The following is a 13,826-nucleotide window of genomic DNA, read 5'->3' on the forward strand; positions in this document are numbered from 1 at the left end:
TTTTTATAGGGAAATAATCATATTGTATGTTAGAATTATCACTCTGGAGCTGTTACTGATCCAATACAAAAGCCTACTGAACCTAGGTTGTGCTGAAGGAAATTGCAGCCTTTATTATAAGGTGTCCAAAATAGGGTCAAATTAGGAAAATTGACAACTCATGCTCAAAAGACTGAACTCCCTAATGGCTTTCAGGAGAGGATTTTTAAAGGAAAGGTAAGTTCTTATTGCCATTTTCTTAATTGTTCTGGGTTTGTCTTTGCAGGTCTTTTTTCTTCTCTTCCTCTTTTGTTCTCTCTCCTGTGGTTTGAATTGTGTTTGAATTGCTTGTGTGTGTGTGTGTGTGTGTGTGTGTGTATCTATTGTAGTTTTGGATTTGCTGTTCCCATATGATTTTAATGTAGCAAACAAAAATAAACCCCAATTAGGAAAAATGACAATAGAAACTTGCAAATCAATAGTTATCTTAAATGCAAATAGATTAAATGCTCTAACCAAAAGACATAGACTGGCTGAATGGATACAGAGAAAAGATATATATATATATATATATATATATATATATATATATATATGCCGGAGTCCAACTCCAGCAACCAGGGATTCAACCTGCAGAGATGATGGTGTCAGCCAATGAGACAGCCTCTCATTTTTCTACGGACTGCCTAAACGTTAGGCCAGAGGTTTGACATTTTCAGTTCCCCCTCTCCCAAATTTATTATCTCCATAAATCATTGTTGCTCTTCAAACAGAGTCCCTGCTTCAGTGATTTTCTCAGAATCAGCCTTATCATCTATTATCTACCTCCTCTAATGTGTCCTATAGTTAACTTGTGATTACATTGTAACTCATGCTACATTCCTCAGTTACTACTTATCTTCCTAAATCCTGTTTGCCCCTAACATCCTGAGCTCACTATCTCTTAAAAAGGCTTTTAGCTATAGTGTCTCTAAAAATTCCTAACTTCTATAAACTATAGTAAAATATGCTAATTTTACAACGTTCCTTAAATCTTTAACTTCTAACTATTTTAATTATTTCTAAGCCCTAAATTCTGTAAACTCCTTTGCCATAAACATTCTCCTCACAAATAGGCTTCAGATATCAATCCCTCCCATGGCCTCAAGCTATAGCCTATGTGCTCATCCTGGAACACTCGTTTGTAATAGTCTTTGAACAAATGTCAATGATTAACTTTATGAATTATTTTCTGAGCACAATTGCAGAAGGCTTTGTGCCTTCTCATGTTCCTCTCAAGAACAATAAGCACCTTAATATTCCTTTTCAGTCAACTCAGCCGAGGAGAGGAAAAGACAAGTCAGAATTACAAGGCCTAACTCCTTCATCCCGGGATCCATGCCTGTGGAATGAGGAGAGGGGACTGGGGACCATGCCTCCATTTTGTCAGTAATGCCTAACATTTACACTCTATGAGAGACTAATTTCAAATTTAGGGACACATACAGACTAAAAGTGAAGGAATGGAAAAAGGTATTCCATGAAAATGGAAATCAAAAGAAAGCCTCAATAGCAATATTCATATCAGGCAAAATAGACTTTAAAATATAAATACTATTATAAGAGAAAAAGAAAGACACTACATTATGATTAAGGAATTAATCAAAGAAGTAGATGTAACAATTATAAATACATATGAACCTAACATAGGAGAAAATCAATCTATAAAGCAAATAATAACGGCTATAAAGGGAGAAATAAACAGTAATCCGGTAGTAGTAGGAGACATTAATACTCCACTATCATCAGTGGACAGATAATCCAGACAGAAAATTAATAAGGAAACAGACAGATTAAATGACAGATTGGATCAGATGGGCATAAAATGATATTTATATAGCATTCCATTAAAAGAGATTAGAAATAAACTAGAAATGAATGAATCACTGAATAAATCAAAGAGGAAATCAAAACATACCTAGAGACAAATGAAAATAAAGTACAATAATTAAAAACTTATGGGAGTTAACAAAAGCAGTCCCAAGAGGGAAATGCTGGGAACAACAGACTGGTTCCAAACAGGAAAAGGAGTACCTCAATGCTGTATATTGTCACCCTGCTTATTTAACTTATATGCCAAGTACCTCTTGAGAAACTCTGGGGCTGGGTGAAGCACAACCTGGAATCAAGATTTCCAGGAGAAATATCAATAACCTCAGATATGCAGATGAACCACCCTTTATGGCAGAAAGTGAAGAACTAAAGAGCCTCCTGATGGAAATGAAAGAGTAGAGTGAAAAAGTTGGCTTAAAGCTCAACATCCAGAAAACTAAGATCATGGCATCTGGTCCCATCATTTCATGGCAAATACATGGGGAAACAGTGGAAACAGTAGCTGACTTTATTTTTGGGGGGCTCCAAAATCACTACAGATGGTGACTATAGCCACAAAATTAAAAGACGCTTACTCCTTGGAAGGAAAGTTATGACCAACCTAGACAGCATATTAAAAAGCAGAGACATTATTTTGCCATCAAAGTTCCATCTAGTCAAGGCTATGTTTTTTTCAGTAGTCTTGTATGGATGTGAGAGTTGGACTATAAAGAAAGCTAAGCACTGAAGAATTGATGCTTTTGAACTGTGGTGTTGGAGAAGACTCTTTTGAGAGTCCCTTGAACTGCAAAGAGATCAAAACAGTCCATCCTAAAGGACATCAGTCCTGAATATTCATTGGAAGGACTGATGTTGAAGCTGAAACTCCAATACTTTGGCCACGAAGAGCTGGTTCATTTGAAAAGACCCTGATGCTGGGAAAGATTGAAAGCAGGAGGAGAAGAGGACGCAGAGGATGAGATGGTTGGATGGCATCACTGACTCAATGGACATGGGTTTGGGTAAACTCTGGGAGTTGGTGATGGATAGAGAGGCCTGATGTGCTGCGGTCCATTGGGTCACAAAAAGTCGGACACGACTGAGTGACTGAACTGAACTGAACTGAAAAGGGAAATTTATAGCAATGCAATCTTATATTAGGAAGCAAGAAAAATCTAAAAACAAACAAACAAACAAAGAAAACCAGCCTAACCTTTCACCTAAAGTAACTAGGAAAAGAACAGACAAAATCTAAAACTAGTAGAAGGAAACAAATCATAAAGATCACAGCAGAAATAAATAACATAGAGATGAAAAAAACAATAGAAAAGATCCAGAAAACTAAAACCTGGTTCTTTTAAAAGATAAACAAAATTGATAAGCCTTTGGCCTGACTCATGAAGAAAAAAAATGGAGGAAGACTCAATAAAATTAGAAATGAAAAAAAAAATTACAATGCACACCACAGAAATACAAAGGATCCTAAGAAACTACTACAAGCAATTGTTTGCCAATAAAATGGACAACCTGGAAGAAATGGACAAATTCATAGAAAGGCACAATCCCCCAAGAATGAACCAGGAAGAAACAGAAAATATGAACAGACCAATCACAAGTAATGAAATGAAAACTATGATTAAAAAAAACCTCCCAACACACAAAAGTCCAGATACATATGGCTTCACTGGTGAATTCTATCAAACATTTAGAAATGAGTTAATAGTTATTCTTCTGAAACTCTTCCAAAAATTTGCAAAGGAAGGAACACTCCCATGGTCATTCTATGAAGCCACCATCTTCCTGATACCAAAATCAGACAAAAATACCGTGAAAAAGAAAATTAAAGGCCAATATCACTGATGAACATAGACCCAAACATTCTCAACAAAATACTAGCAGTCTCAATCCAACATATTAAAAGGATCATGCTCTGTGATCAAGTAGGGTTTATCTCAGAGATGCAAAGATTTTTCAATATCCAAATCAATCAGTATGATACACCACATCAGCCAATTAAAAAATAAAAACCATATGATCATCTTAATAGATGTAGGAAAACCTTTTGAAAAAATTCAACACCCATTTATGATAAAAACTCCAGAAAGTGGGCAAAGAGAGAACGGATCTCAACATGACCAGATAACATCATATTCAACAGTGAAAAGCTAAAAGCATTTCCTCTAAGATCAGGAACAAGACAAGGATGTCCACTCTTGCCACTTTTATTCAATATGGTTTTGGAATTCCAAGCTATGAAAATCAGAGAAGAAAATAAAATAAAAAGAATCCCAACTGGAAAAGAAGACATGAAAATACTAAAGACACTACCAGAAAACTACTAAAGCTCATAAATTAATTTGGCAAAGTTGAAGTTTTTAAATTAATATGCAGAAATATGTTATCGTTTCTATACTCTAACAACAACAACAAAAACATCGGAAAGAGAAATTAAGAAAATAATCGCACATCACATCAAAAATAATAAAATGCCTATGAATAAATCTACCTAAGGAAGCAAAAGACCTGAATTCTGAAAACTGTAAGATGCTGATGAAAGAAATAAAAGATGACACAAACAGATGAAAATAAATATGTTCTTTGATAGGCACAGTCAGTATTGTCAAAATGACTTTACTACCCTTGGTAGATTCAGTGCAGTCCATCTCAAGTTAACAATAGTATTGTTCACAGAACTAGAACTAGAAGGAAAACTTAAATTTGTATGGAGACACAAAAGGCCCCAAATAGCCAAAGAAACCTTGAGAAAGAAGGATGGAGCTGAAGGAATCATGCTCCCTTATTTCAGACTATACTACAAAGCTACAGTCCTCAAAACAGTATGGTGTGTGTGTGTGTGTGTGTGTGTGTGTGTGTGTGTGTGTGAAATCACTTCAATTCAGTCCAACTCTTTGTGACCCCATTGACTGTAGCTGGTCAGGTTCCTCTCTCTGTGGATTCTCCAGGCAAGAGTACTGGAGTGGGTTACCATGCCCTCCTCCAGGGGATCTTCTTGACCCAGGGATCGAATCTGGGTCTCCCACATTGCAGGAAGTTTCTTTACCATCTGAGCCACCAAGGAAACCCTAAACAGTATGATACTGGCACAAAAATAGGAATACAGATCAATGGAACAGGACAGAAAGCCCAGAAATAAACCTACACACCTATGTCAATTACTCTATGACAAAGGAGTCAAGACTATACAATGGAGGAAAGACAGTCTCTTCAATAAATGGTGCTGAGAAAACTGGACAGCTACATGTGAAAACAAAAGTAGAAAATGCTCTACCACCATACACAAAAGTACACTCAAAATGGATTAATGACCTACATGTGAGACTGGACACTATAAAACTCTTAGAGGAAAACATATAACACTCTCTGACATAAATTATAGCAATATCTTTGTCAATCCATCTCCCAAAGTAATGGAAATAAAAATAAAAATAAACAAATATAATCTAATTAAACTCAAAAGATGTTTCACAACAAAGGAAGCCATAATCAAAATAAAGACAGTCCACAGAATGGGAACACATATTTTCAAATGATTCAGTTCAGTTCAGTCACTCAGTTGTGTCCGACTCTTTGTGACCTCATGAATTGCAGCATGCCAGGCCTCCCTGTCCATCACCAACTCCCTAAGTTCACTCAGACTCACGTCCATTGAGTCGGTGATGCCATCCAGCCATCTCACCCTTTGTCGTCCCCTTCTCCTCCTGCCCCCAATCCCTCCCAGTATCAGAGTCTTTTCCAATAAGTCAACTGTTCACATGGGGTGGCCAAAGTATCAAAGTTTCAGCTTTAGCATCAGTCCTTCCAAAGAATACCTAGGACTGATCTCCTTTAGGATGGACTAGTTGGATCTCCTTGCAGTCCAAGGGACTCTCAAGAGTCTTCTCCAACACCATGGTTCAAAAGCATCAATTCTTCAGTGCTCAGCTTTCTTCACAGTCCAACTCTCACATACATACATGACTATTGGAAAAACCATAGCCTTGACTAGACGGACCTTTGTTGGCAAAGTAATGTCTCTGTTTTTGAATATGCTATCTAGGTTGGTCATAACTTTCCTTCCAAGGAGTAAGCATCTTTTAATTTCATGGCAAATGATTAAACCCCCTAATTTACAAACAACTTATGCAGCTCAATATTATCAAATCAAACAACCAAATCTATTTAGTAGTCAGAAGATCTAAAGAGACAATTCTCAAAAGAAGATATGCAGATGGCCAAGAGGCACATGAAAAGGTGTTTAACACTGATAATTAGAGAAGTGAAAATCAAAACTACAAGGAGATATCACCTCACACCATTCAGAATGGCTATCACAAAAAAATACACAAAGAATAAATGCTGGAGAGGATGTGAAGAGAAGGGAACTCTCCTACGCTGTTGGTAGGAATGTAAATCAGTGCAGATACTATGGAGAAACATATGGAGGTTCCTTAAGAAACTAAAAATAGAGCTATCATATGATACTGCAATTTCACTCCTGGACTTATACTCAGAGGAAAACAGTCTGAAAAGATATCTGCACCACAGTGTTCATCTCAGTGATGTGTATAATAGAAAAGACATGAAGCAACCTAAATGCCCATCAACAGAAGAGTAAAAATGATGTGGTCACAGATACAAGGGAATGTTTCTCAGCCATCAAAAAGAATGAGATAATAAAATAGCCAATTTGCAGCAACATGGATGGTCCTAGAGATTGTCTTACCGAGTGAAGTATATCAGACAGAGAAAGAGAAATATTGTATGATATACCTTGTATGCAAAAATCTAAAAAAATGATGAAAATGAACAAATTCAGACTTAAAGAATGAACTTATGGTTACAAGTGCGGAATGGTGAGGGGAGAGATAGTTAAGGAGTTGGGACTGACAATGTACACACTCAGTTCATTTCAGTACCTCAGTCGTGTCCGAATCTTTGTGACCCCATGAAATGCAGCACGCCAGGCTTCCCTGCTCATCATCAACTCCTAGAGTTTACCCAAACTCATGTCCATTGAGTCGGTGATCCCATTTAACAATCTCATCCTCTGTCATCCCCTTCTCCTTCTGCCCAGTCTTTCCCAACATCAGAGTCTTTCCAAATGAGTCAGATCTTCGCATCAGGTGGCCAAAATATCGGAGTTTCAGCTTCCACATCAGTCCTTCCAATGACAACCAGGACTGTTTTTCTTTTGGATGGACTGGTTGGATCTCCCTGCAGTCCAAGGGACTCTCAAGAGTCTTATCCAACACCACAGTTCAAAAGCATCACTTCTTCTATGTTCAGCTTTCTTTATAGTCCAACTCACATCCATACATGACTACTGGAAAAACTGTAGCCTTGACTAGATGGACCTTTGTTGACAAAGTAATGTCTCTGCTTTTTAATATGCTGTCTAGGGTGGTCATAACTTTCCTTCCAAGGAGTAAGCATCTTTTAATTTCATGGCTGCACTTACCATCTGCAGTGATTTTGGAGCTCAAAATAATAAAGTCCGACACTTTCCACATCTATTTGCCATGAAGTGATGGGACCGGATGCCATGATCTTCGTTTTCTGAATGTTCAGCTTTAAGCCAACTTTTTCACTCTCCCATTTCACTTTCCTCAAGAGGCTCTCTGGTTCTTCACTTTCTTCCATAAGGGTGGTGTCATCTGCATATCTGAGGTTATTTATACTTCTCCCAACAATCTTGATTCCAGCTTGTGCTTCTTCCAGCCCAGCGTTTCTCAGGTACTCTGCATATAAGTTAAATAAGCAGGGTGACATTATACAGCCTTAATGTATTCCTTTTCCTGTTTGGAATCAGGCTGTTGTTCCATGTCCAGTTTTAACTGTTGCTTTCTGACCTGCATATAGGTTTCTCAAGAGGCAGGTCAGGTGGTGTGGTATTCCCACCTCTTTCAGAATTGTCCACAGTTTATTGTGATCCACACAGTCAAAGGTTTGGCATAGTCCATAAGGCAGAAATAGATGTTTTTCTGGAACTCTCTTGCTTTTTCAATGATCCAGTGAATGTTGGCAATTTGAGATCTGTTTCCTCTGCCTTTTCTAAAACCAGCTTGAACATCTGGAACCTCACAGTTGACGTATTGCTGAAGCCTGGCTTGGAGAATTTTGAGCATTACTTTACTAGTGTGTGAGATGAGTACAATTGTGCAGTAGTTTGAGCATTCTTTGGCATTGCCTTTCTTTGTGATTGGAATGAAAACTAACCTTTTCCAGTCCTCTGGCTACTGTTGAGTTTTCCAAATTTACAGGTATATTGAGTGCAGCACTTTCACAACATCATCTTTTAGGTTTTGAAATAGCTCAACTGGAATTCCATTACCTCCACTAGGTTTTGTTGTAGTGATACTTCCTAAGGCCCACTTGACTTCACATTCCAGGATGTCTGTCTCTAGGTGAGTGATCACACCATTGTGGTTATCTGGATCATGAAGAACTTTTTTGTATAATTCTTCTGGGTATTCTTATCTTCTTCTTCTTTTAGGTAAATACCATTTCTGTCCTTATTGAGCCCATCTTTGCATGAAATGTTCCCTTGGTATCTCTAATTTTTTGAAGAGATCTGTAGTCTTTCTCATTCTTCTCTTTTCCTCTATTTCTTTGCATTGATCTCTGAGGAAAGCTTTCTTGTCTCTCCTTGCTATTCTTTGGAACTCTACATTCAAATGGGTATATCTTTCCTTTTCTCCTTTGCTTTTCACTTCTCTCCCTTTCACAGCTATTTGTAAGGCCTCCTCAGACAGCCATTTAGATTTTTTGCATTTCTTTTTCTGGGGGATGGTCATGATCCCTATCTCCTGTACAATGTCATGAACCTCCATCCATAGTTCATCAGGCACTCTATCAGATCTAGTCCCTTAAATCTATTTCTCACTTCCACTGTATAATCATAAGGGATTTGATTTACATCATACCTGAATGGTCTAGTGGTTTTTCCCACTTTCTTCACTTTATGTCTGAATTTGGCAATAAGGAGTTCATGATCTGAGCCACAATCAATTCCTGGTCTTGCTTTTGCTGACTGTATAGAGCTTCTCCATCTTTGGCTGCAAGGAATATAATCAATCTGATTTCCCTGATGTCCATGTGTAGTCTTCTCTTGTGTTGTTGGAAAAGGGTGTTTGCTACGACCAGTGCATTTTCTTGACAAAACTCTTTTAGCCTTTGCCCTGCTTTATTCTGTACTCCAAGGCCAATTTGCCTGTTACTCCAAGTATTTCTTGACTTCCTACTTTTGCATTCCAGTCCCCTATAATGAAAATGACATTTTTTTTTTTTCGAGTTAGTTCTAAAAGGTCTTGTAGGTCTTCATAGAACTGTTCAACTTCAGCTTATTCAGCGTTACTGGTCGGGGCATAGACTTGGATTACCGTGATATTGAATGGTTTACCTTGGAAACTAACAGAGATCATTTTGTCGTTTTTGAGATTGCATCCAGGTACTGCAATTTGAGCTCTTTTGTTGACTATGATGGCTACTCCATTTCTTCTAAGGGATTCTTGCCCACAGTAATAGATATAATGGTCATCTGTTAAATTCACCCATTCCAGGCCATCTTAGTTAGCTGATTCTTATAATGTCGACATTCACTCTTGCCATCACCTGTTTGACCACTTCCAATTTGCCTTGATTCATGGACCTAACATTCCAGGTTCTTATGCAATATTGCTCTTTACAGCATTGGTCCTTGCTTCTCTCATGAGTCTCATTCACAACTGGGTGTTGTTTTTGCTTTGGCTTCATCCCTTCCTTCTTTCTGGAGTTATTTCTCCACTGATCTCCAGTAGCGTATTGGGCACCTAGCAACCTGGAGAGTCATCATTCAGTGTCCTATATTTTTGCCTTTTCATACTGTTCATGGGGTTCTCAAGGCAAGAAGACTGAAGTGGTTTGCCATTCCCTTCTCCAGTGGACCACATTCTGTCAGACCTCTCCACCATGACAGCTGCACGACAGTACAGGGACAGCTGAGAGGAGCTACCCCACGTCCAAGCTAAGGAGCAGTGGCTGCACTTTGCTGGAGCAGCTGTGAAGAGATACCCCATGTCCAAGGTAAGAGAAACCGAAGTAAGACAGTAGGAACTGAGAGAGGGCATTAGAGGGCAGACAGACTGAAACCACAATCACAGACAACTACCCAATCTGATCACACAGATCACAGTTGTCTAACTCAATAAAACTAAGCCATGCCGTGTGGGGCCACCCAATGTACCCACTACTATGTTTGAAATGGACAACCAGCAAGGACCTACTGTATAACCCAGGAAACTCTGCTCAAATTGGGGAAAGAATAAAAAAAAAATAGTAATAAAAAGCCATCAAAGTTATAACATGGGAAAAACAATGCCAGGTAACATAGGTTAAGTACCAACTGAATATTGTGAATGATGAGAAATTTCCTCATTAAAGAACAATGATTAATTCATGGAGAAGAGAGACTCTGAGCTATACATTGATGTATGGGTAAAAACTAGTTACCCAACTAGTTAAGTAGAAATGGAAGTAGATAGTATTTCAGTGGAAGGCATGAATCCAGGGCCAGAACATAATGCAAGATGTTTTGGAGAACAGCGAGTATCAGGGCTTGAATGAGTGTAAGATCTGTGTCAAGGAAAATTATAATACTGAGGCAGATTGTGAAGGAACATGGATGCCAATCTAAGAAACTCAGAATTTATACTTGGATAATGCGAAAGCATTAAACTTTTTTTTTTATTTTACACTGGGGAGACTCTGTGAATATAGTAACTTTTGTTTGTAAGTCTCAAGTGTTTTTATCAAGTTGTACTGTGTCTAAAGCTTCTGAGATTACTTGCAAAGAGCTTAATTGAACATTCCCAAGGTCTCTAAAGACAGCACTGACTGCAAAGTGAGCGGGTTGGTTTGAAGCTGTAACATACAGCCTTAGATTCAATAGCCAGCATTTAGCATGATGTTTGTAAAAATCTCTCTTAGCTCTCCTCTCTGGAGAGAAATGTCTTGGAATTAGTTACACATCTGAGATACCATGTAATATCCTTGATAGAAGGAATCAAAGAGTAAAATGAAATAATTTTCTTCCCACTATAAGTTGGTTTTTACTGAATCTTGATTAGTTTGAAATATTTGGAGTTTTGCTTATTCAAATGCTAAGTATAATAATGTAATAACCAAAACAAACAAAAAAAAAGGCAAGGTAAGGGAGAGGATTGGGGATATATGTGATCAGCTCTTGTACATCCTTCTTTTTTTAAAAAAAAATTTATTTTTTATTGAAGGTTAATTGCTTTACAGAATTTTGCTGTTTTCTGTCAAACCTCAACATGAATCATCCGTAGGTTTACATATATTCCCTCTTGAAGTTCCCTCCCATCTCCCTCCCCATCCCACCCCTCTAGGTTGTTATAGAGCCCCTGTTTGACTTTCCTGAGCCATACAACAAATTCCCATTGGCTATCTATTTTACATATGGTAATGTAAGTTTCCGTGTTGCTCTTTCCATACATCTCACCCTCTCCTCCCCTCTCCCATGTCCACAAGTCTATTCTCTATGTCTGTTTCTCTACTGTTGCCCTGTAAGGAAATTCTTCAGTACCATTTTTCTAGATTACGTATATATGTGTTAGAATACAGTATTTATCTTTCTCTTTCTGACTCACTTCACTCTGCATAATAGGTTCTAGGTTCATCCACCTCATTAGAACTGACTCAAATGCATTCCTTTTTATGGTGAGTAATACTCCATTATATATATGTACCACGGCTTCTTTATCCATTCATCTGCCAATGGACATATAGGTTGCTTCCACATCCTAGCTATTGTAAATAGTGCTACAATGAACAATGGGATACCTGTGTCTCTTTCAATTTTGGTTTCCTAAGGGTATATGCCTAAGAGTGGGATTGCTGAGTCATATGGTAGCTTTATTCCTAGTTTTTTAAGGAATCTCCATGTCATCTTCCACAGTGGCTGTATCAATTTACATTCCCACCAACAGTGCAGGACTGTTCCCTTTTCTCCACATCCTTCCCAGCATTTACTGTTTGTAGACATTTTGATAAGGGCTCTCTGACTGGCCTGAGGTGATATCTCACTGTAGTTTTGATTTGCATTTCTCTCAGTACTTTGGCCACCTCATGCGAAGAGTTGACTCATTGGAAAAGACTCTGATGCTAGGAGGGATTGAGGGCAGAAGGAAAAGGGGACAACAGAGGATGAGATGGCTGGATGGCATCACTGACTCGATGGACGTGAGTCTGAGTGAACTCTGAGAGTTGGTGATGGACAGAGAGGCCTGGTGTCCTGCGATTCATGGGGTTGCAAAGAGTTGGACATGACTAAGCAACTGAACTGAACTGAACTGAATAAGAAGTGATGTTGAGCATCTTTTCACATGTTTGTTAGCCATCTGTATGTCTTCTTTAGAGAAATGTCTGTTCAGGTCTTTTTCCCACTTTTTGATTGGGTTGTTTGTTTTTCTGGTATTGAGTTGTATGAGCTGCTTGTATATTTTGGAAATTAATCCTTTGTCAGTTGTTTCATTTGCTATTATTTTCTCCCATTCTGATGGTTGTCTTTTCACCTTGCTTGTAGTTTCCTTTGCTGTGAAAAAGCTTTCAAGTTTTCAGGTCCCACTTGTTTACTTTTGCTTTTATTTCTGTTAATCTAGGAGGTGGGTCATAGAGTATCTTGCTTTGATTTATGTCATCAAGTGTTCTGCCTATGTTTTCCCCTAAGAGTTTTATAGTTTCTGGTCTTACATTTAGGTCTTTAATCCATTTTGACTTTATCTTTGTGTATTGTGTTAGAAAGTGTTCTAATTTCATTCTTTTACATGTAGCTGTCCAGTTTTCCCAGCACCATTTATTGAAGAACCTGTCTTTGCCCCATTGTATATTCTTTCCTCCTCTGTCAAAAATAAGGTACCCATAGGTGCATGGATTTTTTTCTGGGCTTTCTCTCTTGTTCCATTGGTCTACATTTCTGTTTTTGTGCCAGTACCATACTGTCTTGATGACTGCAGCTTTGTAGTAGTTTAACCTGAAGTCAGGAAGTTTGATTCCTCCAGCTCCATTCTTCTTTCTCAAGACTGCTTTGGCTATTCAGGGTCTTTTGTGTTTCCATATGAATTGTGAAATTTTTTCTTCTAGTTCTGTGGAAAATGCCATTGGTAATTTGATAGGGATTTCATTAAATCTGTAGATTGCATTTAGTAGTATAGTCATTTTCACAATATTAATTCTTCCTACCCAGAAGCATGGAATATCTCTCCTTCTGTTTATGTCATCTTTGATTTCTTTCATTAGTGTCTTATAATTTTTTGTGTACAGTTCTTTCATCTTCTTGGGTAAGTTTAGTCCTAGATATTTATTTATTTTTTTGTTATTGTTGCAATGGTGAATGGGATTGATTCCTCAATTTCTCTTTCTTATTTTTCATTGTTAGTATGTAGAAATGCAAGTGATTTTTGTTTATTGATTTTGTATCCTGTAACTTTGCTAAATTCGCTGGGTAGTTCTAGTAATTTTTTGATACTATCTTTAGGGTTTTCTATATACAGTATCATGTCATCTGCAAACAGTGAGAGCTTTACTTCTTTTTTTTCCCATCTGGATTCCTTTTATTTCTTTTTCTTCTCTGATTGCTGTAGCTAGGACTTCCAGAACTATGTTGAATAATGGTAGCAAAAATGGACACCCTTTGGTTGTTCCTGATCTTAGAGGGGATGCTTTCAGGTTTTCACCATTGAGAATAATGTTTGCTGTAGGCTCATTATATATGGCCTTTACTATGTTGAGGTGGATTCTTTCTATGCCCATTTTTGGAAGAGTTTTGCTCATAGATAGGTTCTGAATTTTGCCAAAAGCTTTTTCTGCATCTATTGAGATGATCATATGGTTTTTATCACATTGATTGATTTTCGTATATTGAAGAATCCTTGCATCCCTGCAATAAACCCAACTTTATCATGGTGTATGAGCTCTGTACGTCCTTCTGATTGGCTTTT

The sequence above is a fragment of the Bubalus kerabau genome, chromosome 9, assembly GCF_029407905.1.
Source record: "Bubalus kerabau isolate K-KA32 ecotype Philippines breed swamp buffalo chromosome 9, PCC_UOA_SB_1v2, whole genome shotgun sequence".
Taxonomy (NCBI): domain Eukaryota; kingdom Metazoa; phylum Chordata; class Mammalia; order Artiodactyla; family Bovidae; genus Bubalus; species Bubalus kerabau.